Source organism: Sparus aurata, chromosome 3 (genome assembly GCF_900880675.1).
Source record: "Sparus aurata chromosome 3, fSpaAur1.1, whole genome shotgun sequence".
Taxonomy (NCBI): Eukaryota; Metazoa; Chordata; class Actinopteri; order Spariformes; family Sparidae; genus Sparus; species Sparus aurata.
The window spans coordinates 32,833,103-32,848,809 of NC_044189.1; the positions used below are offsets into that span (position 1 = coordinate 32,833,103).

Consider the following 15,707-nt stretch of genomic DNA (forward strand, 5'->3'; position numbering starts at 1 on the left):
TTAAATAAACAAAATTTTAAAAAAAACAAAAAAAAAAACAATAAACACTCCTTGCATCCAGCTACAGCCTCCTGTCCACAATTACAATATAATCTATTTCTCGCCTTTCCCCTGATGATCTGAATAAGTCGCTAAATTTGTTGCTAGTCGCTTTTTAGAAATAATGTCGCTAAGAGGGTCTGAAAAGTCGCTAAGTCTAGCGAGAAAGTCGCCAAATTGGCAACACTTAAGAAGAGAGGCCGCTGACGTCACTCTCATGCGCTGCTTGGGTTTGCGAATTCAAATTGAATTTTGGACCTTTTTTGCGGGGGGCGGGCTTCAAAACGAAAAAGCAGTTTTCTTTTTCTTTGTGTAACAAAATAAGCAGTCTTGAAGAAGAACATGAAAATGCAATCTGAATGATTTATTACTAATTTTATTTATGAGTCAAAAAATGCAGCTCTGACTTTGAAATGAAAAAGCATTTCTGCTAATGCATTTTAATTTTCAAATTTGACATTTCAAATTGAATTTTGGTACCTATTTGCTGGGCCATCTTTTGAAAATTAAATCTTAAATGTCCTTTTCTTTATCCTTTAAATTAAGTTACATAATGAGCAGTCTTGAAGAAGAAAATGAAAATGCAATTTGGATGATTTATTACTAATTTTATTTATGAGTCAAAAAATGCAGCTACATTCTGAAAATGAAAAAGCATTTCTGTTAATGCATTTTAATTTGAATTATGGAACAGATTCGCTTCCATAGAGTGGGCGTGGTTTCACAGTGACAGACAATCACAGAGCAGAGCAAGACAGACGTGTTGGCTCCCTTGGTCATTACGGATTTACAGCATCGTTTTACAGACAAGCTTTGTGGTGTCCGTGGGCTTGCCCTTACTGTCGGCAACGTAAGCAAAATATTTCCATATTTCCCTCTGTGCGTCTGCTTTTTCAACAAGCCTAGGACAGTCGGCAGGAGCACTCATGCTACTTTCAGCTGACAGACATGCAGACTTGTTCAAAGAGTTCAAAGAGCTACAGGTTAGCGATAGATAACATTAAATATCCCCCAGATGTAAATCAAGCGAGGTTTTTGTTGTGACATGAGAACTTTTTTCACCATCAGAGTTGCACGAGGCAATCAGGGGTAAAGCTAACTGTTTAACAGTCTGATGTGGTTCCACACATCTCTGTATGCAAACGCAACGTTCACACTGGTAACATGAACTTTACCATAACATGCGCTGGTGTTCACAAGTATGCTGATCAACAACACCAGTTAATTATCTTTTTTAAGTCAATCAGTACTAGTAATACTAATGCAGTGCCCGTAAGAAAAATGTATTCCTATAGAAAAGTGGGAGGTTAAGTAGCTTTTTCATGGATGGCCAAATGAGGCTGTGTTTGAAGGTGGGACGTCAGGGATATTTAGGTTTGTTGTGAAAGCCGTTATTCCAGGGTATAATTGGCCGTTTTTGACTATTTTTGATTTTGCCATTATATTTCACCTTAAAAACTATTTACTTGGTGTCATTATTTTCAGCACAACCTCACATGTGTGACTGTACAGTTATTTTTTTATTTTGACATACTGTATTAACCCAATGGACCTAAAATCACAAAAAAAACATAAAATCTGAGAAGAAAAAGTTAAATTATTTTACTGTGAAAACCACAAATATGTTTAACAAACCATTTTTTATTACTTATAATGCAAATATAAATTGTTGTTTGCTAAATATGTGCATACATTTTAAAAATGTATGAAGTTATATGTAACTATTTACATTTAAATGCAGGCAATGCTCATTCAGCAGTCTCCTCATAGTTTTGACTCATTAAACAAAAAACCGACTTCCCTACACACTAAACACACTACACCAACACCACATAACACACTAACTATACACTCCAAACACGCTAAATGTCACAAATCTCTCAACTCTCATTATCGCTGTCTCTACACCGACCGCCGTTGCCTGTCATTCATCCGCCTCCGTCCCACATCTTCCTGTTCCTCAACAACCAAACTTGCTGCTTGGACACTTTCGTGACAAAAGCCCATTTTTACCATTTCTTCCTGCACCAGACACAAAGCAAACGTGACGGCAATGTTCGCGAAAAAGCGTGGTGGACATTATTTACCCTAAGTCCGGTTTTGGACGTGCCGGTGGGTCCGGTCCATCGACTCGGGAGGTGGGCCGTGTAGGGGGCTAGCGGCTAGCAGCTAGCTACACACAAACATCCACAGATTCCGATTCCACTTTGTTGTCCGCGCATCTCCAGATCTCCTCAGACCCGAACAGACTTGGTCCGGACTCGTTTAGTCTCATTAATCCACAACAGTCAGTTTAGATGCACAGAACAGAACGGGACCGAACCGCCGGCAAAAACCCTGTCCAGCTCGCGCCGCTGCAGGTATAAATCCGCTTGTTTCTTAAGGTGGGGGGTGGAGGTGGGCTCTGCAGTGATTGGCTCTGGTGCGCACGTGGCTACGGTGTGCAGTGATTGGCTCTGGTGCACACGTGACTGTGGTGGCTCCAGTGGACAATGCTTGTGGAATTTGTAAAGCATTTATGAAATAATTTATTAACGGTATCATTGCAGTCCAAACAAATGTGAGGTCGCACACCCTTGAACCACGCAGCAGCCATGTTGAAAGTCTCAGGTCAGTCTGATCCTGATCTGCAGAGATATTTGAGGCACACACACACAGACAGACAGACAGAAAGACAGAGATTCCTTGCTTTTATAGAGATAATCATAGCATGTACATTTTTGTCAATAATTTATAATATATATTGTAATTTATATAATTAGAAAATGGTCTGATTAGAGCACAGACCTCCACCAGGTCTGGGTCATTCGTGTTGTACTTTAGTGCACTAATGTAGTTTGCAGGCTAATAATCCAGGGTTTGAACTTTTATCAACATGAAATGCAAATTGCAAATTTGGGTTATTTAATAATCTCTGAGAGCAAACAAGACAAATGAACAAAACAAGAAGACACTTGTCTTCTTGGATACAGATACAGAAGCTATAAAGCTCAGCAGATTTTACAAAAATATATAAATAATAAAAAGAAATAAATCATTTTAAGTTCCACATTCTGTCATCTAAAATTTTTGCCATTACCTTTAATGATGTTCTAGTTTGGTTCTAGTATCGTTTCAGTATCAGTATCGAGATATGTTAGACAGGTATCGTACCGAAGTCATAATTTTGGTATCGTGACAACACTAATGGAGACATTAACATCAGATTGATGCTTTCATATAAGAAATATTCACCGGCACCGGCACCGGCACGTCCAAAACCGGATTTAGGGTAAATAATGTCCAACACGCTTTTTCGCGAACATTGCCGTTACGTTTGCTTTATGTCTGGTGCAGGAAGAAACAGTAAAAATGTGCTTTTGTCACGAAAGTGTCCAAGCAGCAAGTTTGGTTGTTGAGGAACAGGAAGATGTGGGAGGGACATCGGCGGATGATTGACAGCAGCAGTGATGTGTTGGAGACAGCGACAGAGATAGCGAGTTTTGAGAGTTGAGAGATTTGTGACATATAGCGTGTTTGGAGTGTATAGTTAGTGTGTTATGTTCGGTGTAGTGTGTTTAGTGAGTAGTGGAGTCGTGTTGTGAGGCAAACCAAGGAGGAGACGGCTGAATGTGGAACAGGCAGGAATGAGCTGAGCCCTGAGCCTGAGGCATTGCCTGCATTTAAATGTAAATAGTTACACATAGCTTTGTAAATTTCAAAAACTTATGCACCGATTTAGCAAACAACAATTTATATTTGCATTATAACTAATGCAATTGGTCCATTAAACATATTTGTGGTTTTCACAGTAAAAAAACTAACTTTTTCTACTCTTGTGATTTTAGGTCCATAGTGTTAATATAGTACCTTAAAATGAAAAAATGACTGTACAGTCACACATGTGAGGTTGTGCTAAAAATAATTACACCAAGTAAGGCAAGGTAAATAGTTTTTAAGGTGACATATAATGGTATAATCAAAAACAGCCAATTATATCCCTGACGTCCCACCTTCAAACACAGCCTCATTTGGCCATCCATGAAAAAGCTACTTAACCTCCCACTTTTCTATAGAAATACATGCTTCCTACGGGCAATGCACTAGTACTATAAAATGAAGACACTGTTTTTGTCATAAAAAATCAAATTTATTTAAACTTTCAACTTTTAAAATTTGAACATACATAGGCACTAAATTATTTTGTAAATTATTTTGTAAACAACAACAGTATAGCTGGGTTTCCATCCAAATGTAGTGCAAATCTGAACCAAAGTTAAATAAATTCAGCAAAAGAAAATGCGAATGAATGCTTGTTCTTGTTTCCGTCCACTACCGTTATGTGCTTATTGGGAGTTGGTTCATTGATACAAGCCATTACACTGCATGAAAAGCAGGGCTGTACGCTTAGCTTTTTCACTAGGAGCACAGGTGCTCCTAAATGAAAAAAATTAGGAGCACAGAAAAAATTTAGGAGCACGATGAAATTTCTTAAATAACACAATTTTATTATTAACACTCAAATCACGTACACAGTAACACACATGTGCACTCAAACATATAAACACAGTGCCATCATAAGGCCTACTGCAACCCTCAATTAAACACAGAGAACATCCCCGTCCCACATCTTTTTGTAGTCAGGTCGCCTGGCACTCTTGGCTGAGTTTATCCAGCGTGTGAAAAAAGAAAGAAGTTGTAAGCTATGACCAGTGTTGGGCACGTTACTTTTAAACTGACTGACTAACTGAGTTAGTAACTATATTACTCCACTATAAAAGTAATTAGTTACCAGGAAAAGTAACTATTGTACTTTTATTTATTCCCCCTTTTGAGCTCGGCAGTCATTTTAGCGTACTCGGCATCTACATATGTATTTAGAAAATGTATTACTGCATGGCGGACTGGCTCCTGTTCTCCCCGATATTTTACCAATGAGTGCTCTGAAGGAGTCTGAGTCAACTGTCGATAACAGAAGCAAGTTCTCAACAACATACCTGTCTATCATTGCATTCAGTTCGGTGTGTCACAAGTTTTTGTGAAGCTGTTAGCGGAGCTCACGTTAGCCACACCTGGCCTGCTATCATCATCAACAGCGTCAGCAACAGAGTTTTTGGCCAGTGTTAGTTTTGTAGAAGCATGTATCACTGAGAGATGCTTCATTAGATCAGAGTTGCTTACAACGGACGTGGACAAAGGAGATTAAAGTAGTGTCTGTACTTCCACTTTTAAAACGTTAACTTTCCCTCCAGACTCTTCATTGCTGCAGTTCACCTCTGCTAGTTTATGTGTGTGAGGCTGCTGTGTGCGTGTGTGGCTTGTGTGTAAACCGAACATCGCCACTGATTGGCTTAAGAACTCTCACTCAACGTTAGAGAGCCAATCATCATCACTTATGCGGTTGTCCCGCCCCTCCCTCCTCCCTCACCGGAGGAAAATAAAAAAGTTCTGCAACTCCGGTGGCTGAGAGCCGAGTCGGATGAAAACAGCTTCAATGATCAGCTTCAGTTTGTAACGCACCACATTTAATAGTCGGTAACGGTAACAGCGCTGTAACGATGGAAATAGTAATTAGTAGATGAGTAGATTACCCGTTACTGAGAAAAATCCGTACTCGCACGTGTGCTCCCTTTACTCGCACAATCTATTTTTAAGCGCATATGCGAGTAAAATGCTTGCACTGTACAGCCCTGATGAAAAGTGGGATTTTTGTCAGTATGCGGCACTGTAGATTGACGTGGAATTTCAGGTTTGCGACTGCTCGCGGCAATTTGCAGGCAACACCGAAAACTGCCTTGAATTGTCGGAAATTGACGTGGGCCTTGCTTGGCAGTTGTCCCTCCATGACCCCCCTCCCCCTGATTCTAGGGGAGGCTTTAACATGTAAATGAAAATGCTGTGAGCTATACAAATGCAAATCACGGTAGCAGGGGGAGTTTTATCCCAGGTGACCTTTTTCTAAAAGGTGTTAACTTCATTTTAAGAAAATCTCTGGTATAAATAGATGAGGCTCAGTATAGCCTAAGTATAGACCCTTAAATTTTAGCTTGAATTGATTTATTCAATGAAAGCATGCTAGATTAATTACTGTGTATGTCATTAGCAAGGGCCAATGTTATGTAAAAAAGATTATTTATTCTTTCTCCTGGGAACAAGTTAAAGATAAAACGCCAGTTGTTAAAGGAACTTAGGGCAGGATTTATGAAAAAATAAACATTCATTATAAGTATTTGAAAGCTAATGTGTGATGAAGCGTTCAAAACCAAAAAGAATGAGCCTACACACATATCTCCCCATTGCCTTGAACAGGCTGTGTTGCATGCTGTACTGCTATTCTGGGTCCGAATTTCCCGCGCAGCCCTGCGGACGTGACGTTAAATGACGCTGAATGCGCGTCCTTGACGGCTTGGAGACCTGAAGAAGACAAGCGCTGTGGACCTGAAATACTGTTTGTGTAGTTACGGACTCTGCCACGGCCAGAAAACGACCCACCACCACACAAAGTCCTCTAAAAAGTAATACCAAGAAGAAAACAAAGGTTTTATCAGCGGCAAGTCGTGAGTCTAAACAAAGTTATGACCAAAGCCAGGCTGGCACGCGATTAAACATTGGATATGCGTTCAATTCATGGAGGCAGCTTCAGCTTGAACTGGGACTGAAAACGGATGCTGACATGGCTAATTTCCTAGTAACCAGGTAAGAATACATTACAGGTCATTTTTAGAGCTTGATTTGAAAATCTTATGAGATCACTGAGGACTCGAAGTGAGCTAAAGTGCAAAGTAGCATCAGCTTCTAACGTAGCGCTAGCCGCTAACATGCAACGTGGCTAGCGGCTAACATGTAACTTAGTCCACTGCTTGTAACACTGAGAAGTTACAGACTGCGCATTTTCCAAGGTCCTTCAGTCTGAAACCAAATAGTTAGAAATATGCCCTTTTATATATGGGACTGAAAGCCTGACTTTTATCCAGAAGGTGACGTTAGCAGCTGGCTGTAGCAACAGGCTAACGGTTTGTTTGGGTCTGTGTAGTCATATTAGCCGCTAGCTACACACAGCGAGCCGGCTACCCAGCTGCTTCGTGAGTGTAGGGGATAAGGCTATATCATACACACAGCACCGGCTCCCGTCTCGTTCCTGTCCCTGGTAAATACAGTATTTAGGGTGTACAGTAACGGTATTTACAGGCTATGGGTTGGGGGCTATTGTGTTGACGAGTTGATGAAACTGTTGTGATGTAGCTGAATAAAGGGCAGTTTAGAGCTAACCGTGAAGCGCACAATGTAAACAAGCTCAGGTGGTGCTATATAATAATTGACATTGTGCGTGTCTACCAGTCTGATAAAGTTATTATTATTATTATTATTATTATTATTATTGTTACGACCTTGCTTGTGAAGCACATCTGTGTGGTTGAGTCCTTTGGGGTGGGTGGGCTAAAAGAGTGGTCTCAACTCATCGATAGAGCTTTTAGCCTTTATTTTTCTAATTTTGACTTGTGTTGTACCTTCCACACAAGATTGCTCCAGACATTATACATTACGTTCTAAGTAAAGCAAAAGAAATTGTTTATAAAAGTGAAACACACAATATTACTGACTGAGACATGTTTTTTGATATTATTATTGTTACAAGCAAACATTGCATGGCCATAGTTGTTCTGGCCAAAGAGAAAAGACACCAAGGTAGCAAAGTCACAGCCAGCTTGCTGACTCAGACTCTAACTTTTTAAAATATTGCTGTTTTTCAGCTACCAGAAGAAGCAGACTCCTGAAGCTGCTACTCGGGGAAGTAAGGAGATGAGAGCATCAACACCCAGCAAGTGAACAGCTGCTAAACTCTCTCATTGATTATCATCAATTGAACCAGTGTCTGAGGGGTTAGTATGTTTTTACTTTCTAAGTTTTGGTCGTTAGGAATTTCAATCTTTTCAGAATATAGACAAAACATTGTAAAATGTTATAATATAAAATAATAATTACCAGATTTGATTATGGAGCATTGGTATGTGTTCTAACGCTACTGTTTTCTTCTCTCCATAAAGGCCTCAGCTACATGATCCAGAGACGTGAGCAAGAAAAGAGAGAAGACAAGACCGTCTTGTTTACCACACATTTATTTTTATTATAAACATGTAAAAAAAATAAAAAAAAATAAAACTATGTACATACTGCAAATTTGAAAAATACTGTGACTTTGAAAATAAATATAAAAATATAGAATGTACATAAATAGTTTTTATTTTTGGATGAAAGTGGAATCTTTGGCTAAAAAATGTTATTTTTTTAGGTATTGTGGTCACAGGTACACAAAGCAGGAGAAAATATCAGTCAGGCACCCTAAATGGAGCTTCTTTGTAACCTGTGTAGTTTGCAAAGGGGTCAGGGAAGTTTAACAGGATACGAAGAACACAGCAGTTCGGTATCGGCCTTCAGTTCCCTCTTCCCTGACACCCATCCTACCAGATCGTAACTTGCCAGTAGGCAGGAAACCAGTTATGACATATTGACAATTGTGTTTTCCTTGTATTTACTTCGTTATGGCGCAGTGCTATTCATACCATTTATATTGTCTTATAATGGAAATGGTTTCACAAATGATCTCAGTGGCACTGGCACATAACACGTGGCTAGAGAAATTGAATCATACTAGATTCAAGATTCAAGATTCAAAGGTTTTATTCGTCACATACTCATACAGGATGCGCAGTGAAATGTTTTTGTGACATGTACTATACTTCTGTGCTCAGTTTAAGTAAAAATTAAAATATAATGCAGTGCAAGTAAAATAAAATACAATAGAATATAATAAATGTAATAAAAACATTTTTTGTTCAGAAGACGATGAGAGCAGCGTCCGGGTGTCTGTTCTTTGATCCAATTGTCACGTCGTGTAACACCATCAGAGATTTGTCGGTGTCTGCCCATGGTGTGATGGATACAGCCGGGGAAATGACCGAGGTGAACTCTCGAGGAAGGAAAAAAGGGCGGCACACAATCTTCAGATGCTCCAAGTGGGGCGAGCAGGCGACCCCCGTGCCTCCGTCCACGCCTCCATCGGGTCTCGCCGCTGTTGCCGTTGTTGTTATGTCGAAATTTGAACTTTAGTAACCATTTCGCCAGTGTAAGGTAAACATACTTTACATTACAACTGTCATTTTGCTGAATTGATGCGCTAATGTTGTCAAAGAAATATACTAAAGCTGCACTAAAATATACATTTAATTTACTTACTTTGTCTCTTGACATGATGCTGTTCGCTGTTCTTTTTTGGCTACCAACGTAGTTGTAGTCTTGCAGTAAACAGTCGCGTGAACAGCGAGCAAACACATAACCGTGTCACAGCATCAGCTGCACTGCTGTGAAGAGTTCATGCGCGCTCACGTGCCGGCTTGGCTGATGGCTGCAGTTACCCAAACAGCCGTTGTGTCGCTATTGAGTCTTATTTCTTGATCCTGCCCTAAGTTCCTTTAAGAAGTTAAAATCTGCATGAAATATTTTGAGATAACTAAGATATTAAAATATATGAGTATTTCTATAATTTCATAGGTTCTGAATGTTTTAAAAGAAGTTGAAAAGCAATTTTTATTGCGTGTGAGAGTTCATGACCTTTAAGAGATTTTAGACTTCCGGGTAGGCCGGAGCGGAGAGTTAATGGTGTCGAGCAGCTGACAGTGGACTGTGTGTGTCGTCAGTGTCGTGAGCGCGGCACAAGATGGCGGAGGGAGCAGAAGCGATGTAAACTGCTCTGAGTGGCAAAACCTTTAAAATGTAAATACGGTCTCAAAACTCACAAAAGTCGTCTCTGTTCGATGGGAAAAATACTGAAGTCGGGTTAAGCCGCTCAACTTCCAGTAAGTAATCCCGGACATTTCACAACACAAAAGACTACATGGCTAAAGCTAATATCAACGCTAAAGCTCGTGCACTCCTACAACATGACTACTGCGGTTCAGAGAACATGGAGACAAACGTCAAAGGCACAAAAAACTAACATCGCCTTCTAAGCCACCAGCTCCGCAGAAAAAAACAAAAAGGAGAGGAGAGCACGTTTGCAGAAGCCCGTGCTGAAGATGCTTCAAACGCTGCTATCCTTGCTGCAATTGGGACACTTCAAAACATGATGGAGGACTTCAAAAAAGAACAAAAACAAAACACACTCACCATGGCCAGCATCGCAAAAGCAGTAGAATTTAACTTGGCTGAAATCAAAGAATGCAAAGAAAAAAACAAAGAGTTGGGAATAGAAGTGAAACAACTCAAGAAGAAAAACACAGAGCTGGAAATGAGAGCTGCAGAGTTGGAGAGATACAAAAGAAGATCGAATTTAAGACTAAATGGCCTGAATGAAGAAAAAGAAGAAAACACACGTCAGATCATCAAGAACATCATCAGAAAGATTGTGCCACACTGGAAGGAGAACATGGACTTCATCATAGACTCTGTGCATCGTCTAGGACCATATAACGCCGACCGTCCTCACCAGATCATCATGCAGTTCACTGGAAGACACTTCAGAGATGAACTCTGGCGTACTACCAAACATCACTCAGTCTGCAAGGAGCTCAACATCCGCTTCGCAGAAGATCTCACCAAAGAAGACAGAGAGGCCCGAAAAGCTGTATGGCCAAAGATTGAACAAGCAAGGAAGGCAGGTCTTAAGACTATGTTCAGAGGCCCCCATGCCTTCATCAATGGACAGAGAGTCACACCATGATCCAAGTAACATGGGATTTCTAATCCTACAGGCAAGTGAGTTTTGATAAGCAAATTGACATGCGTAAGGTTTTGCTACTATAATAGGTTAGTATCCTTAAATAACACCGTATTCTTGTTTCTAAAACAGTTCAGTTAATTCATCTCAATTTTTGTTTGTTTTGAGTCATATGTTCCAGTTAAAAAATGATATTTCTCTGATGTCTGTTAATGCAAGGGGTCTAAGAAACATGACCAAAAGAAAAAGCTTTTTTCTGTTTTGTAAAGGGAAAAATGCTAAAGTTATTTTTTTTTTACAAGAAACGCATTCCAAGATAGAACTACTAGATTCTCTGCAAGTCATCCAAACAACACTTTTATAAACTTCTGCAATGACCAAAGCTTAACGGATGCTTGGAGACATTTAAATCCAGGAATATTTAAATTCTCATGGTTCAACTCCAATTATAAATCCAGAATTGACCACTGGTTAATTGCAACCCACTTGCTATGCTATGATATCAGCTCTGATATATCTGCTGCTCCACTTACTGATCATAGTGTTACCTATCTATATGTGAAACCTAACAACAGTAGAACTTGCTCTAACAAATATTGGAAATTTAACTCTAGCCTAATTAAAAATAATGATTACTGTCAAAAGATTAAATCACTAATTACTGAAATTGTAAACTAGAACTAACAACACCTGTTAAAAAAATGGGAATTTCTCAAATATAAAATACGCCAATTTACCATCTCATTCAGTAAAAAAATTAAAAAAGATTTAGAGAAAAAAGAACTAGACATTATCAAACAATTAAATGTTTACTTCAATAAACTTAACCCTACTGAAGACGATAAACAGAAAATACTAAATCTTCAACTTAAACTGGATGAAATGTATATTCAAAGAGCACAAGGGGCTTTCATTAGATCGAGAGCTAAATGGATAGAGGAGGAGGAAAAAAACTGCATATTTTTGTGGTCTTGAAAAAAGGAGACAAGGAAAAAATAACATCAGTTCCTCGATAGTAAATGATATAGAAATCACAGAACCAAAATTAATCTCCTCAGAAATCCTCAAATTCTATAAACAGCTTTACAGCTCTAAATTCTCTAATGAAGACTGCCATACATTCTTAAAGGATATAGACAAATATATTCCTAAAGTTGAAGATAACTTCAAACAAATATGTGATAGTCAAATAACAATTACTGAACTGGACAGAGTAATTGGCCGCCTATCTCTTAACAAGGCACCGGGCTCAGACGGACTTACAGGAGACTTTTATAGACATTTCTGGGAAGATATTAAAAAACTGCTACATCAAATATTCCTAGAAATATTTGAAACTTCAATCCACAATAATATAAGGCTGGTAATGGACATCATTGAATATAGAAATCAAATTGAACATGATGGTTTTCTTTTCTTCTTAGATTTCTACAAAGCGTTTGATTCTGTAGAGCACCCATTTATCTTCCAAGTTCTTGAACATTTAGGTTTTGGAGTCAAATTTAGGAATTTAGTTAGTGGATTATATCAGAATATCAACAGCTGTGTCATGCTACCTTGTGGCACCACCCCCAGTTTTAATGTTAATGTGGGAATTCCACAAGGTTGTCCCATTTCACCATATTTATTCATATTAGTCACAGAAATGTTAGCAATTTACATTAAAAATTGTAATGAAATAAAAAATTTAAATGTTTTGGGTACCAATATTGTCATCAGCCAACTTGCGGACCCTCCAAACCCTCCAAAGCTTCAGGGTTAACTTTGAACTTAAACAAATGTGAATTATTTCCAATTCATGATACAACTCTAAAAGACATCTGTAACATCCCTGTCAAGTCAGAAATGAAATACCTTGGAATACACCTTACAAAAGACCAAAAACAAAGTCAATACTTGAATGTAGAAAAAAAAATAAAAGCGAGTAAAGCCAAATTAAACTCCAAAGAGACCTCTCAATACTCTGCCGAATTTACCTAACCAAGATAGAATGTTTATCAAGGTGCATTTACCCAGCCCATTCTAATGCTATTTCAAATAAACTAATCAAATCTATTAACCAAATTAATCTGAATTTTATTTGGAGAAACAAGCCACACTATATGAAAAAAAGCAATATGGTTAAAGAAATTAAAGATGGTGGTTTAAAAGTTATTGATTTTGATTGCCTTAATGGAACTTTAAAAATGAACTGGCTGAAATCTTGGATCAAACATAGCAACTCATTTTGGTACTGTGTTCCAAATTCCCTATTCAATAAGATTGGAGGTTTAAAATGTCTTCTTATGGCAGACTTCAACATCGATAAATTACCTATATTATTGTTGGAGTTTCATAAACAAATTCTATTGTATTGGAAAATGCTATATGTGCATAACTTTTCACCCCACACTACTATGCTTTGGAATAATAGATATGTATTATACCGAAATAAATCATTATATTATCAGGATTGGTATGAGAGGAATATATGGTCTGTGGTTGACTTAATGGATGCCAATGGTAATCTCTTAGATTATCAACAATTTTGCACTAAACATAAATTCAACCCTCCTAAATCAGACTTTATTAAATTACAAAAAGCACTTCCTCATGGATTTATTTTTCTAACAAAAAATATATTGGCCCACCAACCTATAATACCACAACTGGGCCCATTGTCAATACAGGGGATTTTAATCCTGGACAAAAAATGTAACAATCATTTTATAAGAAACTGCCTCACTGAAACATTGTTTTCCGGCAGACAAAATAAAAATAATATCCTACATAAATTTGACAATAAATCAATTGATAAACTAAGAACAATGTACCTAACATTTCCCATACCCCCCAAAATGAAAGAAACACACTTTAAAATTATGAACAACATTTATCCTTCTAAAGAATTACTTAGACTACGCTTTAATATCGATGACAATTTATGCACATTCTGTGAAAATGACATTGAAACCACGGACCACATCTTCTTCTCATGTGGTATAATACAAACATTCTGGCTTAACATTCACGATTGGATCAAACAAAAAATCGAATTGTTTCCAGCTGCTATCTCTAGAGATGATATCACTTTTGGTTTGATCTTGCAAAACAAAAATGATTAACTCTGTTGCAATGTAATACTTTGTCTAGCCAAATTTTTCATCCACAAGAATAGAGTTATGAAGTCATCCCCCAAATTTATTGTCTTCATGAATGAATTCAAATTGTACATGAAATCTCTAAAACTTCTAACAGAAATGAAGGCACAAAAATGATATGATAACTTAAAGAATTTTCCCACTGAAATAGATAGTTAAGAATGATTTGAATCCCCCTTATAAAAAAAGTCAATGTTTATTCTACTTTGTACATATTTTATTTTTCACTATTTATTTTGAGATGTTTGTTTTAATTTTATTTCAATTGCTCTGAATGTATTATATTGAAGCACTAATGTGTATGTTCTTATTGTGAGTTGACTTGCACTAATGTTGGATGATGTTCACCTGGCATTTTCTATATACTTGCACAATGTATGTACTATGAAAAACGTGCCAGAATTGTTTATTTGTGTACTGTTTCACCTAAAAAAAAAAATTAAAAAAAAGTGTTGTCAGTGTAGGATAGTATGTGGTCCTGACATGGGCAGTATCATAAATATATAATGTAGGAGACACTGCTCACACACTACTTTGATATATATATGATTATTAATCACTGGCAATTAATATTACACTCGTTAAAGGGGCACCACCTCCGTGTTTAGTTATTGGAATAATCCGGAGGACATTATTCCAAACACATAACTGTACCAGTTAGCTTGGACAGTTAGAGTCCATTCAAAATCAATTTATTTAGTCTCAATATTCTGAAGTAGTGAATTCTTTGCACGTATCCATCGGTTCTCCACATTAAAATTAAATTCTAGACAAAGACAAACGATTATATGTTTATTGACTAAATAATTTGGGTAAAATAAAAAACATGACAAATTTAGACGAACAACAGATAACAGAAAATGTAAAGACTGCAATTAGGAAAGTAATAAAGTTGTGTGACCATTGGCAGATGGTAAAGTTAAAGGGTCGGGTTTTTATATATTAAATATTACGGGAGTAATCTTTTAATACTAACGAGACCCTAACCTCAACTTTCTTAAGTTCATAAGATAGAAGTCAGAACCTGAGACAGAAGTCAGAGCTTTAGACAGAAGTCAGAACTTTAGACACCACTCATTCTCACGTGTGTGGATCCAGCTGTATGAAGACGTTCAGCTTGTTTTGTCTGGGAGTCAGGAGGCACTGAAGCTTGGTGTTCTTGAAAGTTCTGGATTGGACTACGGCACGGCGCGTCGGTCCAGTAGCCAGAGGGAAGGACGGTAATCTGTTGAGGAACTCTTGGTCCGAAGGCCCAGCGGGTTTTCCGCCTTGGGAGCGCTGGGGGCAGAGTCGGTCTCGGCTGGGAGCACACAAAGTCTCTTTTTGTTGGAGACTCTTTGCAAGGCTTGCAACGTTCTTCATCAGATGATCACAGTCTTGAAAAAGACTTTTCTTGATGGTTTCAAATAGTGGTACTCAAGTTCTGATTCTGAAATTAATTCAACTTCTTCTGGATCAGGCGGTGATACTTTTACGTTATATTAAATCAAATCAAAAATCAAAAAGAAAAGAATTTGTTCTATTAAAGACTTGAATAAAAGTAGAGTACTTAAAGTAGTTATTCAATTCGCTTTCTTAGAGCTTGTTGCAAAAATAAAAGTAAAGATTACTTTAAAAATAAAAATAAAATAAATATGAAAACAAAGAAGAGAAAAGAGAAGAAGGAGAAGAAGCAGGGGGAGAAGAGGACGGGGAGAGAGGAGTGCCCGGAGAAAAAGAAGAGGGAGGAGCAGGGGAGAGTGTCTGTTTTATGAACTGTAGCAGGGGGGCCGGCTGACAGTGTCACACCTCCTGTGATCTGAGTTGAGGCTCCCAAAAAGTTAATCTAACTATAC

General features: G+C 38.0%; 1 protein-coding gene across 4 annotated transcripts in view; it reads left to right on the forward strand.

Moving 5' to 3' along the window:
• lrrc3b (leucine rich repeat containing 3B) overlaps positions 1-15,707 on the forward strand; it is a 76,229-nt gene that overhangs the window by 26,738 nt on the left and 33,784 nt on the right. The gene's annotated exons all lie outside the window — the stretch shown is intronic.